The following is an 18,830-nucleotide window of genomic DNA, read 5'->3' on the forward strand; positions in this document are numbered from 1 at the left end:
GATCCGGGGTAGGTATGGTCAATATTGGCGTCTGGCGATCCAAATATGGGGTAGGGGTCGATTAGATATTTTCTTGACTTACGTTCACATATTTCAGTATAAATAAAGATTCAGGCATGTATTAGACACCCTAAGCATTAGTTTGAGCTATAAAATATCTCAATGGCATGTCTGGGCGGTGCTGGGGGAAGATTTTCACTATAATTGACATTTGCCTTCATGTTGGTTTTCTTGGTTTTTATGATGGTTTTTCGTGTTTTTCGCTTAATGAGGCACCTATTTATGTTGGAAAACACGTGTTAAAGTTAGCCAAGGCCTCTACAGTAAAAATGACACCTTGTATGGACCAATGGCATGCTCAGTTTTGTCTCTACGGTGAAAAGATCCGGGGTAGGTATGGTCAATATTGGCGTCTGGCGATCCAATATATGGGGTAGGGGTCGATTAGATATTTTCTTGACTTACGTTCACATATTTCAGTATAAATAAAGATTCAGGCATGTATTAGACACCCTAAGCATTAGTTTGAGCTATAAAATATCTCAATGGCATGTCTGGGCGGTGCTGGGGGAAGATTTTCACTATAATTGACATTTGCCTTTATGTTGGTTTTCTTGGTTTTTCTGATGGTTTTTCGTGTTTTTCGCTTAATGAGGCACCTATTTATGTTGGAAAACACATGTTAAAGTTTGCCAAGGCCTTTACGGTAAAAATGACACCTTGTATGAACCAATGGCATGATCAGTTTTGTCTCTACGGTGAAAAGATCCGGGGTAGGTATGGCCAATATTGGCGTCTGGCAATCCAAATAGGGGGTAGGGGTCGATTAAATATTTTCTTGGCTTACGTTCACATATTTCAATATAAACAAAGATTCAAGCATGTAGTAGACACCCTAAGCATTAGTTTGAGCTATAATATACCTCAATGGCATGTCTGGGCGGTGCTGGAGGAAGATTTTCACTATAATTGACATTTGCCTTTATGTTGGTTTTCTTGGTTTTTATGATGGTTTTTCGTATTTTTCGCTTAATGAGGCACCTATTTATGTTGGAAAACACAAGTTAAAGTTCGCCAATGCCTTTACGGTATAAAATGACACCTTGTATGGACCAATGGCATGCTCAGTTTTGTCTCTACGGTGAAAAGATCCGGGGTAGGTATGGTCAATATTGGCGTCTGGCAATCCAAATAGGAGGTAGGGATCGATTAAATATTTTCTTGGCTTACGTTCACATATTTCAATATATACAAAGATTCAGGCATGTAAAAGACACCCTAAGCATTAGTTTGAGCTATAAAATACCTCAATGGCATGTCTGGGCGGTGCTAGTGGAAGATTTTCACTATAATTGACATTTGCCTTTATGTTGGTTTTCTTGGTTTTTATGATGGTTTTTCGTGTTTTTCGCGTAATGAGGCACCTATTTATGTTAGAAAACACATGTTAAAGTTAGCCAAGGCCTTGACGGTAAAAATGACACATTGAATGAACCAATGCCATGCTCAGTTTTGTCTCTACGGTGAAAAGATCTGGGGTAGGTATGGTCAATATTGGCGTCTGGCAATCCAAATAGGGGATAGGGGTCGATTAAATATTTTCTTGGCTTACGTTCACATATTTCAGTATAAATAAAGATTCAGGCATGTAGTAGACACCCTAAGCATTAGTTTGAGCTATAAAATACCTCAATGGCATGTTTTTGGCGGTGCTGGGGGAGGATTTTCACTATAATTGTCATTGCCTTTATGTTGGTTTTCTTGGTTTTTATGATGGTTTTTCGAGTTTTCCGCTTAATGAGGCACCTATTTATGTTGGTAAACACATGTTAAAGTTGCCAAGGCCTTTACGATAAAAATGACACCTTGTATGGACCAATGGCATGCTCAGTTTTGTCTCTACGGTGAAAAGATCCGGGGTAGGTATGGTCAATATTGGCGTCTGGCAATCCAAATAGGAGGTAGGGGTCGAATGAATATTTTCTTGGCTTACGTTCACATATTTCAATATAAACAAAGATTCAGGCATGTAGAAGACACCCTAAGCATTAGTTTGAGCTATAAAATACCTCAATGGCATGTCTGGGCGATGCTGGGGGAAGATTTTCACTATAATTGACATTTGCCTTTATGTTGGTTTTCTTGGTTTTTATGATGGTTTTTCGTGTTTTTCGTTTAATGAGGCACCTATTTATGTTGGAAAACACATGTTAAAGTTAGCCAAGGCCTTTACGGTAAAAATGACACCTTGTATGGACCAATGGCATGCTCAGTTTTGTCTCTACGGTGAAAAGATCCGGGGTAGGTATGGTCAATATTGGCGTCTTGCAATCCAAATAGGGGGTAGGGGTCGATTAAATATTTTCTTGGCTTACGTTCACATATGTCAGTATAAATAAAGATTCAGGCATGTAGTAGACACCCTACGCATTAGTTTGAGCTATAATATACCTCAATGGCATGTCTGGGTGGTGCTGGGGGAAGATTTTCACTATAATTGATATTTGCCTTCATGTTGGTTTTCTTGGTTTTTATTATGTTTTTTCGTGTTTTCCGCCTAATAAGGCACCTATTTATGTTGGAAAACACACGTTCAAGTTAGACAAGGCCTTTACGGTAAAAATGACACCTTGTTTAGACCAATGACATGCTCAGTTTTGTCTCTAGGGTGAAAAGATCCGGGGTAGGTATGGTCAATATTGGCGTCTGGCGATCCAAATTGGGGGTAGGGGTCGATTAAATATTTTCTTGGCTTACGTTCACATATTTTAGTATAAATAAAAATTCAGGCATACAGTAGAAACCCTTAGCATTAGTTTGAAATATAATATACCTCAATGGCATGTCTGGGCGGTGCTGAGGGAAGATTTTCACTATAATTGAGATTTCCCTTTATGTTGGTTTTCTTGGCTTTTTTGATGGTTTTTCGTGTTTTACGCATAATGAGGCACCTATTTATGTTGGAAAACACATGTTAAAGTTAGACAAGGACTTTACGGTAAAAATGACACATTGTATAGACCAATGACATGCTCAGTTTTGTCTCTAGGGTGAAAAGATCCGGGGTAGGTATGGTCAATATAGGCGTCTGACTATCAAAATTGGGGGTAGGGGTCGATTAAATATTGTCTTGGCTTACGTTCACATATTTCAGTATAAATAAAGATTCAGGCATGTAGTAGACACCCTAAGCATTAGTTTGAAATATAATATACCTCAACGGCATGTCTGGGCGGTGCTGGGGGAAGAATTTCACTATAATTGATATTTGCCTTTATGTTGATTTTTTAGGCTTTTATGATGGTTTTTCGTGTTTTCCGCTTAATGAGGCACCTATTTAAGTTGGAAAACACAAGTTAAAGTTAGACAAGGACTTTACGGTAAAAATGACACCTTGTATAGACCAATGACATGCTCAGTTTGGCCTCTAGGGTGAAAAGATCCGGGGTAGGTATGGTCAATATTGGCGTCTGGCGATCCAAATTGGGGTAAGGGGTCGATTAAATATTTTCTTGGCTTACGTTCACATATTTTAGTATAAATAAAAATTCAGGCATATAGTAGACACCCTTAGCATTAGTTTGAAATATAATATACCTCAATGGCATGTCTGGGCGGTGCTGAGGGAAGATTTTCACTATAATTGAGATTTCCCTTTATGTTGGTTTTCTTGGCTTTTTTGATGGTTTTTCGTGTTTTACGCATAATGAGGCACCTATTTATGTTGGAAAACACATGTTAAAGTTAGTCAAGGACTTTACGGTAAAAATGACACCTTGTATAGACAAATGAAATGCTCAGTTTTGTCTCTAGGGTGAAAAGATCCGGGGTAGGTATGGTCAATATAGGCGTCTGACTATCAAAATTGGGGGTAGGGGTCGATTAAATATTGTCTCGGCTTACGTTCACATATTTCAGTATAAATAAAGATTCAGGCATGTAGTAGACACCCTAAGCATTAGTTTGAAATATAATATACCTCAACGGCATGTCTGGGCGGTGCTGGGGGATAATTTTCACTATAATTGATATTTGCCTTTATGTTGATTTTTTAGGCTTTTATGATGGTTTTTCGTGTTTTCCGCTTAATGAGGCACCTATTTAAGTTGGAAAACACAAGTTAAAGTTAGACAAGGACTTTACGGTAAAAATGACACCTTGTATAGACCAATGACATGCTCAGTTTGGTCTCTAGGGTGAAAAGATCCGGGGTAGGTATGGTCAATATTGGCGTCTGGCTATCCAAATTGGGAGTAGGGGTCGATTAAATACATTTTTGGCTTACGTTCACATATTTCAGTATAAATAAAGATTTAGGCATGTAGTAGACACCCTAAGCATTAGTTTGAGCTATAATATACCTCAATGGCATGTCTAGGCGGTGCTGGGGGAAGATTTTCACTATAATTGATATTTGCCTTTGTCTTGGTTTTCTTGGCTTTTATGATGGTTTTTCGTGTTTCTCGCTTAATAAGGCACCTATTTATGTTGGAAAACACATGTTAATGTTAGCCAATGCCTTTACGGTAAAAATGACACCTTGTATAGACCAATGACATGCTCAATTCGGTCTCTAGGGTCAAAAGATCCGGGGTAGGTATGGTCAATATTGGCGTCTAGCTATCCAAATTGGGGTTAGGGGTCGATTAAATATTTTCTTGGCTGACGTTCATATATTTCAGTATAAATAAAGATTCAGGCATGTAGTAGACACCCTAAGCATTAGTTTGAGCTATAATATACCTCAATGGCATGTCTGGGCGGTGCTGGGGGAAGATTTTCACTATAATTGATATTTGCCTTTATGTTGATTTTCTAGGCTTTTATGATGGTTTTTCGTGTTTCGAATCCATAATTCGGATATGTACGGACTTTCATCCATGTGAACCTAGAGTAATGTTAATTCAATTCATCAGGATATTTCAAAACTTTTGTCACTTACGAGATTTACTACATTGTACTAGTATAAGTTGTCATTAAAGGCTAATACACCAAATTTAAATCCAATAAAACCAGATTTTAATTATTTTATTATATGGCTATAAATTATTCGCCATGTCATTTGGTAAAAACAAAGGAAATTATTTTTGTTAAAATATTTTATTTATTGCGGCAAAAATTACGAGAGGTGATTATAAGGCTTAGACTAGCGTCCATGTAGCTTAATATATTTTATTTTTATTTTCTTCTTGTTTTCGGTGTATTTGGTCTCTTCTTTTTTTTTTGGGGGGGGGGGGGCATATTTGTTTGTTATGACCTCATTGAAAATGTAGACTTATGAAAATTATCCAGTGTATTCAAAAGAACTTAGTGGCAATAAAGCATAATCTGGATTGGTCCAGACTTTTATCTCCGGTCCAATGTAAAATAAAAAAAATTGTAATTTTTCGCTCCGGATATTTCCGGACTTGTACCACCGGTCTGAGGGAATTTAATGAGATTTTCACCAAAAATCCGGAAATATCCGGACTTTCAAACCCGGTAAAAGGTAAACCAACAAAGTTATTACTATAACCACTCCGTATAATTACACTCTTTTTTTACCAGTCTGAGGGAACTTGAGATTACCACCCATAATGCAGTTATGTCCGGATATTCAACGGAGGTCATAGGGAACATTGCGAAATGATTATCATATCACTTCCGATATTCAGGACCGAATATTTAGGCAGTCTAAGTACGCTTATTGAGATTTCTTTCTTAAACTCGTATTTGTCTTGGCATTAATCTTGGTCAAATAAAAACCTGCAAAATTGCTTTTATACCACTCCGGATATTTCCGGACTTCTTTATCCGGTCGGAGGGAATTATTGAGATTTCCACCAATAATACGTATACGTCTGGACTTTCGTCCTCAATCAAAGGGGAACAAACGACATTGTGTTAGTAGTTTACCACTCTGATTATTTCCAGACTTCTTTCATCGATCTGAAGAAATCAATTGAAATGTCCACCCATGATCCGGTCATATCTGAATATTTATTGGAAGTGAAAGGAAATCTAGCAAAATTGTTATTGTACTACTCCGGACTACTTTCGCTAGTTTGAAGGAACTTATTGAGATATACATAGGTAATCCGTATATTTCCGGACTTTCGTTCATGGTCAAAGATAGAGAAAACGACGAAATAGTCATTATACCACTTCTTTCGTCGGTCCGAATCAACTTATTTGGATTTCAATCCATAATCCGGATATGTCCGGACTTTCATCCATCGGAACTTAGAGTAATGTTAATTCAATTCACCAGGATACTTCAAACCTTCTGTCACTATTGAGATTTACTACTACCATAAGTTGCCATTAAAGGCTAATACACACAATCTAAATCCAATCAAACCAGAGTTTAATTATTTTATTATATGGCTATAAATGTTTCGCCATGTCATTTGGTAAAAACAAAGGAAATTATTTTTGATAAAATATTTTATTTATTGCGGCAAAAATTACGAGAGATGATTATAAGGCTTAGACTAGCGTCCATGTACCTTAATATATTTTATTTTTATTTTCTTCTTGTTTTCGGTGTATTTGGTCTCTTCTTTTTTTTTTTGGGGGGGGGGGGGGGGCATATTTGTTTTTTATGACCTTATTGAAAATGTAGACTTATGAAAATTATCTAGTGTATGCAAAAGAACTTAGTGGCAATAAAGCATAATCTGGATTGGTCCAGACCTTTATCTCCGGTCCAATGGAAATTAACAAATTTAGTAATTTTTCGCTCCGGATATTTCCGGACTTGTACTACCGGTCTGAGGGAATTTAATGAGATTTTCACCAAAAATCCGGAAATATCCGGACTTTCAAACCCGATAAAAGGTAAACCAACAAAGTTATTACTATAACCACTCCGTATAATTACACTCTTTTTTTACCAGTCTGAGGGAACTTGAGATTACCACCCATAATGCAGTTATGTCCGGATATTCCACGGAGGTCATAGGGAATATTGCGAAATGATTATCATATCACTTCCGATATTCAGGACCGAATATTTAGGCAGTCTAAGTACACTTATTGAGATTTCTTTCTTAAACTCGTATTTGTCTTGGCATTAATAATGGTCAAATAAAAACCTGCAAAATTGCTTTTATACCACTCCGGATATTTCCGGACTTCTTTATCCGGTCGGAGGGAATTATTGAGATTTCCACCAATAATACGTATACGTCTGGACTTTCGTCCTCAATCAAAGGGGAACAAACGACATTGTGTTAGTAGTTTACCACTCTGATTATTTCCAGACTTCTTTCATCGATCTGAAGAAATCAATTGAAATGTCCACCCATGATCCGGTCATATCTGAATATTTATTGGAAGTGAAAGGAAATCTAGCAAAATTGTTATTGTACTACTCCGGACTACTTTCGCTAGTTTGAAGGAACTTATTGAGATATACATAGGTAATCCGTATATTTCCGGACTTTCGTTCATGGTCAAAGATAGAGAAAACGACGAAATAGTCATTATACCACTTCTTTCGTCGGTCCGAATCAACTTATTTGGATTTCAATCCATAATCCGGATATGTCCGGACTTTCATCCATCGGAACTTAGAGTAATGTTAATTCAATTCACCAGGATACTTCAAACCTTCTGTCACTATTGAGATTTACTACTACCATAAGTTGCCATTAAAGGCTAATACACACAATCTAAATCCAATCAAACCAGAGTTTAATTATTTTATTATATGGCTATAAATGTTTCGCCATGTCATTTGGTAAAAACAAAGGAAATTATTTTTGATAAAATATTTTATTTATTGCGGCAAAAATTACGAGAGATGATTATAAGGCTTAGACTAGCGTCCATGTACCTTAATATATTTTATTTTTATTTTCTTCTTGTTTTCGGTGTATTTGGTCTCTTCTTTTTTTTTTTGGGGGGGGGGGGGGGGGGGCATATTTGTTTTTTATGACCTTATTGAAAATGTAGACTTATGAAAATTATCTAGTGTATGCAAAAGAACTTAGTGGCAATAAAGCATAATCTGGATTGGTCCAGACCTTTATCTCCGGTCCAATGGAAATTAACAAATTTAGTAATTTTTCGCTCCGGATATTTCCGGACTTGTACTACCGGTCTGAGGGAATTTAATGAGATTTTCACCAAAAATCCGGAAATATCCGGACTTTCAAACCCGATAAAAGGTAAACCAACAAAGTTATTACTATAACCACTCCGTATAATTACACTCTTTTTTTACCAGTCTGAGGGAACTTGAGATTACCACCCATAATGCAGTTATGTCCGGATATTCCACGGAGGTCATAGGGAATATTGCGAAATGATTATCATATCACTTCCGATATTCAGGACCGAATATTTAGGCAGTCTAAGTACACTTATTGAGATTTCTTTCTTAAACTCGTATTTGTCTTGGCATTAATAATGGTCAAATAAAAACCTGCAAAATTGCTTTTATACCACTCCGGATATTTCCGGACTTCTTTATCCGGTCGGAGGGAATTATTGAGATTTACACCTATAATACGTATACGTCTGGACTTTCGTCCTCATTCAAAGGGGAACAAACGAAATTGTGTTAGTAGTTTACCACTCTGATTATTTCTAGACTTCTTTCATCGATCTGAAGAAATCAATTGAAATTTCCACCCATGATCCGGTCATATCTGAATATTTATTGGAAGTGAAAGGAAATCTAGCAAAATTGTTATTGTACTACTCCGGACTACTTTCGCTGGTCTGAAGAAACTTATTGAGATATACATAGGTAATCCGTATATTTCCGGACTTTCGTTCATGGTCAGAGATAGAGAAACGACGAAATAGTCATTATACCACTTCTTTCGTCGGTCCGAATCAACTTATTTGGATTTCAATCCATAATCCGGATATGTCCGGACTTTCATCCATCGGAACCTAGAGTAATGTTAATTCAAATCACCAGGATACTTCAAAACTTCTGTCACTATTGAGATTTACTAAAATTATAAGTACCATAAGTTGTCATTAAAGGCTAATACACACAATCTGAATCCAATCAAACCAGAGTTTAATTATTTCATTATATGGCTATAAATGTTTCGCCATGTCATTTGGTAAAAACAAAGGAAATAATTTTTATGAGATATTTTATTTATTGCTGCAAAAATTACGAGAGGAGAATATAAGGCTTGGACTATCGTCCATGTACCTGAATATAAATTTTCCAAGGTAACACCAATGACGTCGATTTATGACGTCAAGGTTAATTTACTTTTTTCCCCCATTTTTGCCTCGTTTTCGGTGTATTTGTTGTCTTGTTGTTTGGTTAGGGTCACTCCTACATGCAAGAATCGTTTCTTACTATAAATCACTCGAACGTCAGCCAAAAACAATTTAAATCGATCCTACCCGACATACGGATATTTATTACCTCCCGTAGTAGATTTTCATGTTTTTGTGTGTAATGTTAGTATTGTATTGATATAATTATAGATATATGATGAAAATGAAATGAGCGAACATTGAAGTGATGTTTGGCCTAACTAAAATTGTAAAGTTCTTGATTTTTTGAACACGCGCCAAAAACAATTTTTAATCAATCCTACCTTAATATTTCACACATATAGTACAGTAAAGGGTGTACAACTCAACTACTTGTACATTTAATTTTTAAGGTATGGTTGTTACTAATTAATTCATCATTTAAGATCATATGTTATATTTTTATATAAAAAATGTTTAAGACATCTTTTATGACAAAAGTAATATAATAAACAAAACCGAGCGTCATTAATATATTGTTTGTAGAATTATTTATATTGAAACATTTTAAACTGTTTGTCGTCATCCTTTTCTTTTATGTATTTGTTTTATATAAGGCGTTCTGTGAAACATTTGGGTTGAAATGTGTTGCAGGTGGCAATACTATTATCTTATTAGATATAAGGTGTTTAAACAACTATTTTGGGGGGAGAATAAAATGTCCACTAAAAGAACATGCGTAAGGTTTGAGCCAAGCTGACATGGTGACCATCAGTCTGATCTTTCCGTTCATAAACAACCATAAAACTCATGATGTCATCTATAATTCATTGCTCAACGTTTCAACTGGGTCTACACAATAAACAGGATGAACGTTAATTGTGATCTAAACACATGCGCTTATTATTACTGTGGTAAGAATATTTTAGATTTTTTTAAAATAATACCATATCTATTTTCCGTTCAAATCTGCACCCATTATTTGCTACTATTTCCCGAAAACAATGTTTCATAACAGAAAAAAAATGATTTACAATTAAATCAAGCAAGGAATAACACATTTTAACAGGATGAACGTTAATTGTGATCTGAACACCTGCGCTTATCAATTACTGTGGTAAGAATATTTCAGATTTTTAAAAAAATAATACCATATCTTTTTTCAGTACAAATCTGCACCCATCATTTGCTACTTTTTCCCGAAAACATGTTTTACAACAGAAGAAAAAATAATTTACAATTAAATCAAGCAAAGACTATGCAGCTCAAATTAACCCGTTTTAACTATTTTTAAGTTGTATATTTTATAATTTATATTAAACTATAAAATTAAGATTATATATGTACAGGTCATATCAACGCACAGTTTTTCTGCGGTCTGTCATTTATTTAGATTTAAACCAATCATCTTGGTGGATTCGGTTATATTTTTCGTCTTCGATCGTCCTGAAAGTGAATGAAATATTGGCCACTGCACGTTAAAGTATCAGAACTGAATTAATAGTTCGACTCCTGTCAAATGTGACCAATTGAATTGTTATTTTAATCACTACGGATATGTCCAGATTTCTTTTAACGGTCTGTTAGAGAACGTATTGAGATGTCCATCCATTGTCCAGACATGTTTTAACACCAGAAAAAGGAAACCACCGAAAAATTTAGATGCCATCAAGGCAACGATATTTCTCCACACAAGACAGTTAAATTTAAGGATCGAACAATTATTTGAAACTTTGTACACAGTAAAATGTTTGAAAAGTACGACAACTTTATGTCATGAATATTCTGAACGTTGACAAATTTCAAACGAGTAGCAATTCCTTATAATGAAACCCTGTCATTGAGAAATTAATAACTACAATAAATTGTTTTATTTCTCAGAATACAAATTGCTGTTTTCAACTACAAAGAGAGTTCCAAATTAATCAAATTGTGAAAAAAAAAGACGTGGTAGGAGTGATAACGCTTTACAATAGTCCAAATGACACATAAATTACTATATTATAATTTATGTTAGTATGTTCTGGACCATATGAGTATTTGGACCGTACGCGTACGGTATGAACCGTATGTGTACTTTTTTCAAAATACTCGTGGGGTCTGGACCGTATGTGTACTTTTTCAAAATACTCCTACGGTCTGGCTAATTTTAACCAAGTTCACTGATTAGACTAAAATATATATTACAGATCAAGATAACAAAAATTTTATTATGGAAATAAATTAAGTAATAAAAAAATAAGGATTCATATAGACAATTAAATAAATACTTAATTTCAATTAAAATCCAATGTTCACTTATTCATCTTATTCATGTAATTGTAATAAAATTGATTTTTAAAATCCAATAAAAGATATGTTCCAGCTTGAACTAGACCGTGACAAGTATACGCATACGTGGCGCATACGGTCCGGACCGTACGCGTATTGTCCAAATACGCATATGGTCACGAGTATACGCATACGGTCCGGACCATACGCGTATTGTCCAAATACTCATGGTCTGGATCAAATTTATTACTTTTTTATTAATGATTTTCAGTAATGATTGATAAGTTTGTAGGGGGATATTGAACATGCAATTATCGCAGCATACTGTTGGTTAAAAGGAAGTAATTAAATATAATTTCATCTAGTTTTAGTGGAAACAACATAATGAACATGGTAAGCGGAGAGTTTGGCGCCCGCTAACATGTTTTATACCGTCGCATTCTGTATGTATGGATATGAACTAAGTTAGGAACCTGTTGTTCAGTGTCGTTTGTTGCTAACTTGCTAAGTCACATATTTGCTTTTTGGTTTATTGTTTTGTGTATAACTCTGATTAGTTTTTCTCGATTAAATTGTTTAACATTTGTCATTGATGGACCTTTTATTATAGCTGATAAGTGGTACACGCTTTGATCATTGCTGAACTTTTGTTCTTAATTTTAGCGTTTTGTAAAGAGTTTTCTCATTAGCAATCTTACCCCATCACTTTATATATAAAGCCTTTTTATGACGTAACAATTGGAAATTTGAAAGAAAAAAAAAACAAGAATATTACGTATCATTAACATGATTTAATCAAAAGACAAACGGATGAAATTAAATGAAATATAGGCCATGCTTTCCCAAAAAGGTTCCGTCCTCACTACAACTTTGGATCATGTGCATGAGGGTCTGTTGAGCCGTACCCAGTACTCCATTTCAGATCCGTAGGCTGGATTCTGCCAGGATTTTTGGCCAAGTCGCCTTTAGATACCTTTAAAGGGTTTTGTCACTGCTGAATTAGAAATATAAAAATGTACACTCAATAAATAAGAATGAATCAATGCATGCAATTCCCTTTTCTCAAACACCTATTTTGAACAAACAAATAAAATGTGATGTGAAGGTTTAGCCTTACGACATGCACTTTAATATGTGACATAATTATTTTACCTACCATTTTTCTTGGAAGATACGGAAGATCGTCAGAAAATTTCAATGACTTTCGGTTTTGGAACTCATTTTCTATTGTACCAGTATTAGGTTCAGTTGAAACAGATATATGGAAATCAGTCAATATTTAGTCTAGATACTTTTTTTAATCAATATGAAACAAAGGTCTGTGAATTCGTTCTTGTTAACCCGACAATGAATTGAAGATTGTATTGGCATCAAGATAAAAAAAAATATATTTCGGTATTCTTAAACTGTAACAAGTATCTATCATAGGTCGCTGTTATCAAATTATTTTTGGTCAAGTGCGTGTTTGCTATTTTGTGTTTTTGTTGACTGGGACGATGGTTCGAGGAGAAATGTCGCGTAACATCAGTAGTATGACATAACCATATAACGTTTTTGTATGTATATTTTTCTATTTCATGATAAATCAAAATATATTTTTGTAAATAATTACCTTTCACAAAATGCTTCTCTGCATATTAATGTCATAGGAAACGTGCTCCTATTCAGGACATTCAGCTGTTAAATCTTTGGTGAAGGATTCCTGAGTGCACTAAGGACTATACAATGCCACTCTTGAAGGACTAGAAGGAGTGCTGTAATATGTATTATTTTTACATATGATATTAAATGCATAAATTTCAAATTGTATCGGAAAATAATCATAAATAAACAAGATATTCAACATTATTTAGACACGTGTCCGTTTTTCTTTGATATGCCGAAAATCGATGAACCGTCTGACACGTGCCTGTTACATTTTGTTATTAAGATCATGCTGTTAATTATATTTATAAACCATTTATTTGTAAACATCGCATATCTGCTCGCTGTTTGAATATAGTACTGATCGATTTTAAAATATTGAGAGACATCTGAGATTTTGTAATATGTTTGATAAACAAGTAATTGAAGATGAATATCATTTTATTTTAGTATGTGAAAAGAATAATGAACTTCAAAAGAAATTTATCAAACCATATTATTTGAGAAAACCTTCAAATTTTGAACTCATACAACTACTATCTTTTCATAATGTTAAGGAACTTAACAATTTAGGGAATTTTTCTGGCATTAGGAATGCTTAATGTGTTATGTTTAAAATACTCTGCTGTACTGTTATGGGTATACTTACTTATATGAATTTTTGACTAATTGTTTAAATGTTAATATATTTCACTGATGTAATTGAATATTTGTAATATTTATAATTTCTATAAGCTGTATTGCTGACGAATAAAAGATTATAAATCTAAACCGGAAATAAATCTCAGCTTGATTTGACATCTTAGCTTTATCCGTTAATTAATCCCAGCTTCAACATGCGTGATTTATGACAACTTATTGTTTGGTGTGTAAATATTGACACCTCTTTTTAAAAGATTTGATGTTAAAAACAACAAATGTATATACATGTACTTGTTGATATGAAAAGTATGATCTTTTTAAAAATTTTAATTTCTATTTTCAAAATAAGATTTTCTAACTGAATGTCGTGTTTTCTTTTCAATAATATTTTCAAAGGAAACCAACAACTTTTATACAAAAATACTGCCCCAACCCTCTTTCCACAAAAAAAAAAGAATTTGTTTGTCATTTTTTTTTTTATATATAATCATTAATAAACCGCAATTGCATATTGTAAAAATTAAAGAGGTGATTGTTGGTTACTTAACGTCGTGTCATACATGCTTAGGACAATTATAATAAAGATTAATTGACAAAAGAATAAAGTGAAATGTTAGAAAAAATAACGATAGAGAACTATAGAAATGATGATCTGACATCTGTGATTTAAAATATTAAGTAGACCAATTTCAAAGAAACAAGACCATTTAAAAAAGTAAACGAAATTATTGTAACATAGCGTAATCAATTAAATTCTTATAATGAATAAAATATTACCAGAGACATATAATACAATTTGTATTATATGTCTCTGATATTACTATTACCCCCCCCCCCCCCCCCCCTTCGGACTTCCAGGTTCTTGATACGCCCTTGTTATTTTTTCGGTATATTTTTTATACGTGTTAATCGGTATTCTTTCTCATTTTCATGTTATAAGATAACTGTTCCAGACCGTATGAGGATTTGGACCGTACACGTACGGTCTGGACCGTATGCGTACTTTTTCAAAATACTCATACGGTCGGACCGTACGCATACGGTCGGACCGTACGCGTACGGTCTGGCTAATTATGAGAAGTTGGTCAAGTTCATAAGATACAAATGCATATACCATGTATAACAGATCAACATAACTTAACTTAATTGTAATTGAAGTAAAAAATATATTTTAACTATCTTAAAAATTTACGCTAATTAATTCCATTAATCTCGTGTATTTAGCATGCGATCTGTAATACATTAATTAAATCATGATCACTGAAATCGAAGATATAGGAAATAAACATAATGTGGGAGGATATTTTTAAAAATATTTTAGCCACTTTACAAAAATGCAAATGCAACGGAACATGCATGAACTGCAAACGTGTAAATAAAAAATAATAGTACGTTATACTTGTGGTAGCAAGTGTCACCTTGGGCGAGAGTACCAAAATAGGATTCAGATACAATTAAACAAATATTGGATTTCAATTACTCGTTAATTCATTTTATTTATCTTATTGAAGTAATATTAATTTGTAAAACGAAAAAAAAAAGAATGTGATATGTATTTGTTTATATTAAACCCATATGATCAAATGACACTATTGTTTGCTCGTACTGGACCATACGCGTATACTCATACGGTCCGACCGTTCGCGTATGGTCGGACCGTACGAGTATACGTATACGGTCCGGACCGTACGCGTACGGTCCAAATACTCATATGGTCTGGAACATGACCACTTAAACATTTACCGGCTTTCTTGTATATGTAGAATTGCTCTATACTATAGTGTACTACTTTCCAGACACCTCGAATCGGACGGCATAACAGTTACTAAGTGGTTACTCTATTTTGTAAAAAAGAAAGACTTCCTTAATTGGATTGGATGTTGAACAGAAAAAGAAGCATGCATATAAATATATTACATATCTAAAACTTGCAAAACGCAAAAAAATATACTTCCTTTAATATTCGAACGACCAAAAGACGAGATATATATATATATGTCACAGTATGGCCTTTAACGATGTACAAAACCAATACCATTTAGTAAGCTTTAAAGAAATGGCATTCTATGCGGCCCTTACTATGAAGGGCGTTTAAAAATAAATTTAGTGGCAAAGAACGTATTTGAAGAAGAAGAAAAACGTGTCCGCTTTCATACTCCAAATCTCTCATAAAAAGGAAAAAAGATCGTACCTAAACATTATTTCTTTCGAAAGTTTACAGGTAAATGTTAAATTCGATTACACAGTGTCCGTGTAATTTTGTTTGTTACCAGACTTTACCTGACATTATACAATCTTACATAATAATACCTATGTGATAATAGTATTAATGAGGATATTTGTCAATTGCAATATACAGTAATAAATAACAACCATGTCAAAACTTATTTTGTTAAAGAGTTAATGAAATGATTGTTACATAACATAATTAATCAAATCGTTAGAATGAATTATATATTAGACTTAATCGAAAATTAGAAAAAGTTTCCTTATAACTTAAATGAGGACCCAAAAAACTAGAAAGTAAAGCAGAAAGTCACAGGACAAAAAGTCACAATTCATTTTTTCTGATATTTTCTTTGAATAAAAAACGCCTATTTCTACAAAAATATTTTAGTATTTTTCTTGAACTATTGTAAATAAACCAACTTATTAACAAAATTTATCAAAAGCATATCAAACATGATGAAATGATATTTAAAAAAAACAAAATGTCAAAGTGGCTTCAGTTGGCACTTAAATGGCTTCATGGTGCCCAGAAATCTTTCTTTTGCATTAATAAATTTAAATAAATTAAATAATTTTTCAAGTATAATGACACATTTTCTAAACTTTATTATGAATATATGTATGAAAAAGTAATCATTTCAAGATAATTCTCTTACATATTCAAACAATTGTCAACAGATTATTTGTGACTTTTGTCCTGTGACTGTTAGGTGATTTTTTGTCCTGTGACTTTCTGTCCGTTTACCAAAAAATAGATAGGGCTCTCTGATCTGTTTTTGGGATTGTGATCTATTATAGATAAGAACTGTCACAAACGGCTCAAAAGGGTATACTCAATTCAAGTAAATGATAGCTAAAATACATATATGTATAGGAACATAGTCCCCTATGACTTTTTTCAAAGCGCTTTTAGGACTATAGGACATGATTTTTTTACTAAGGACATGTATGTGCCTTTAGCCTTTTTCAAACAATCGTATATTCGGAAAGTCATAGGAATCGTCTCATTAATCAAATCGACTCTTAGATGTAATTTCAATTTAACAAAGATGAAAACTTAATCGTTCTATTCTATAACATCAAATAAAAGATGAAAAAGGGTTTCAGTCAAGAGTGAGACTCCTTCCTAAAAATGGGAACTCTATATACTTCATACAATGCTATTCTTAAATCTGTCCCGAAGTCAAACTATTATTTTTTTTAAATTTCTTACGAAAATGATCTTAAATTAAAATATATTTTTTTATTTTGATCAATTATAACTGTTAAAACAAAAACAACCAAAATATAAGTACCGTATTCTATCTTTGTTTTCTCGTTGACGATATTCCATTACCAATCTTCTTTTTGCTGGATGAAAGAAATACTGTCGCTCTGTCGAAGTTCAATTGCAAAACTACATATGACAGTACTTTTTTAACCAAAGCATTTTGATTAAACCATGGAAGTATTATATTGTCAATATAATACTTCCATGATTAAACCAATCAAAATACCTACATTGAAAGACTTGTTCCCTGTCCTTTAAAGGATATTTGAGATACCCGGTACGGTATATTAGAGATAGAGGACCAGCCTATTGTATTTCTGCATGGTTTTGAATTCTAGATATCATGTGTTATTATATTATTTCTCACTGAACCTACATTTACTAGAAGTATTTTAAAATTATAAGCGAATTAAAACTGAAAAATACCGTATTCTGTCATAATAAATAAATTGAAGTGCAATCAGCAAAAGGTTCTGTTTGCAACATGTTTGTCGCGTTTATGTTACATTATTTATCAAAAAGCACTAACGATATTTTTTCTATTATTTATTTATGCTTCATAGGTTTGAAGGCTGTACAGATATGATATACATGTATATACAAGTTTAAACAACGTTCGAACCTATGATATTGCTTTGGATTTTGTTTTACACATGTGCATGCAAAACAAATTTCTTGGTAGAGGTGTCTAAATACAGCACAAATAACGTTTTTAAAAGACCGAACAGTGAACAAGTATATTTTGACAAAACGCATTTGACTGACAGGTCGAACAAAGGATGTTAATCCTATGTTCAGTATTTTAGTACTTGATTCAATATAGTAACACTTTTTTCGTAATTTTTTGTTGTAAAACTTGTACTTTATTATATCAATATTTGTTTGCTTTTGTTTTTGTGAGGGCGAGAAAAAGTAAACTTGAAGTATTTGATTTTGAGGATTTACTCAACTTTTTCAAAGAGCTAAACTCAGGTAACTCAGATCCAATTGACTTGCCAACAAATGATACAAATTTGATGAGTGAACTGAATGATAATTTGAATAGTCCAATTACGAAAGAAGAAATATTAAAATGTATTAAGAATTTAAAAAATAACAAAGCTTGTGGTGATGATATGATTATTAACGAATATATTAAGACTTCTGGTGATTTTTTTATTGATGTTTATGCTGCATTGTTTAACCTGATTTTTAGAACTGGAATAGTACCAGTATCTTGGGTGATTGGAACGATTAAGCCATTTTATAAAAACAAAGGCAATAAGTTTGATCCTAAAAACTATAGACCCATTACTATTGTAAGTTGTATGGGTAAATTATTTACAGCTATTTTAAGTAATAGACTTGCAAAATTCTCTGATGAAGTTTTACTACTCAATGAAAATCAGTGTGGATTTCGAAATGGTTACTCAACTTGTGATTGTATCTTTACATTACACTCTTTTTTTGAAATTTTGAAATTAAAAAAGAAAAAAATGTTCTGTGCTTTTGTCGATTTTGAGAAAGCATTTGACACAGTGACTAGAGATGCTTTATGGTATAAGATGTTAGTAAATAATAT

General features: G+C 33.4%; 1 long non-coding RNA gene across 1 annotated transcript; it reads right to left on the reverse strand.

The window, feature by feature from the left end:
- Nucleotides 1–12,255: 12,255 nt before the first annotated feature.
- Nucleotides 12,256–17,460, reverse strand: LOC134714757 (uncharacterized). Its single transcript, XR_010106576.1, has 3 exons — nt 17,295–17,460; nt 13,097–13,238; nt 12,256–12,478 (listed from the first exon to the last, which is right to left on the reverse strand). It is a non-coding gene; the product is annotated as an uncharacterized LOC134714757 (long non-coding RNA).
- Between the last annotated feature and the right edge of the window lie 1,370 nt (nt 17,461–18,830).

Source organism: Mytilus trossulus, chromosome 1, assembly GCF_036588685.1.
Source record: "Mytilus trossulus isolate FHL-02 chromosome 1, PNRI_Mtr1.1.1.hap1, whole genome shotgun sequence".
Lineage (NCBI taxonomy): Eukaryota > Metazoa > Mollusca > Bivalvia > Mytilida > Mytilidae > Mytilus > Mytilus trossulus.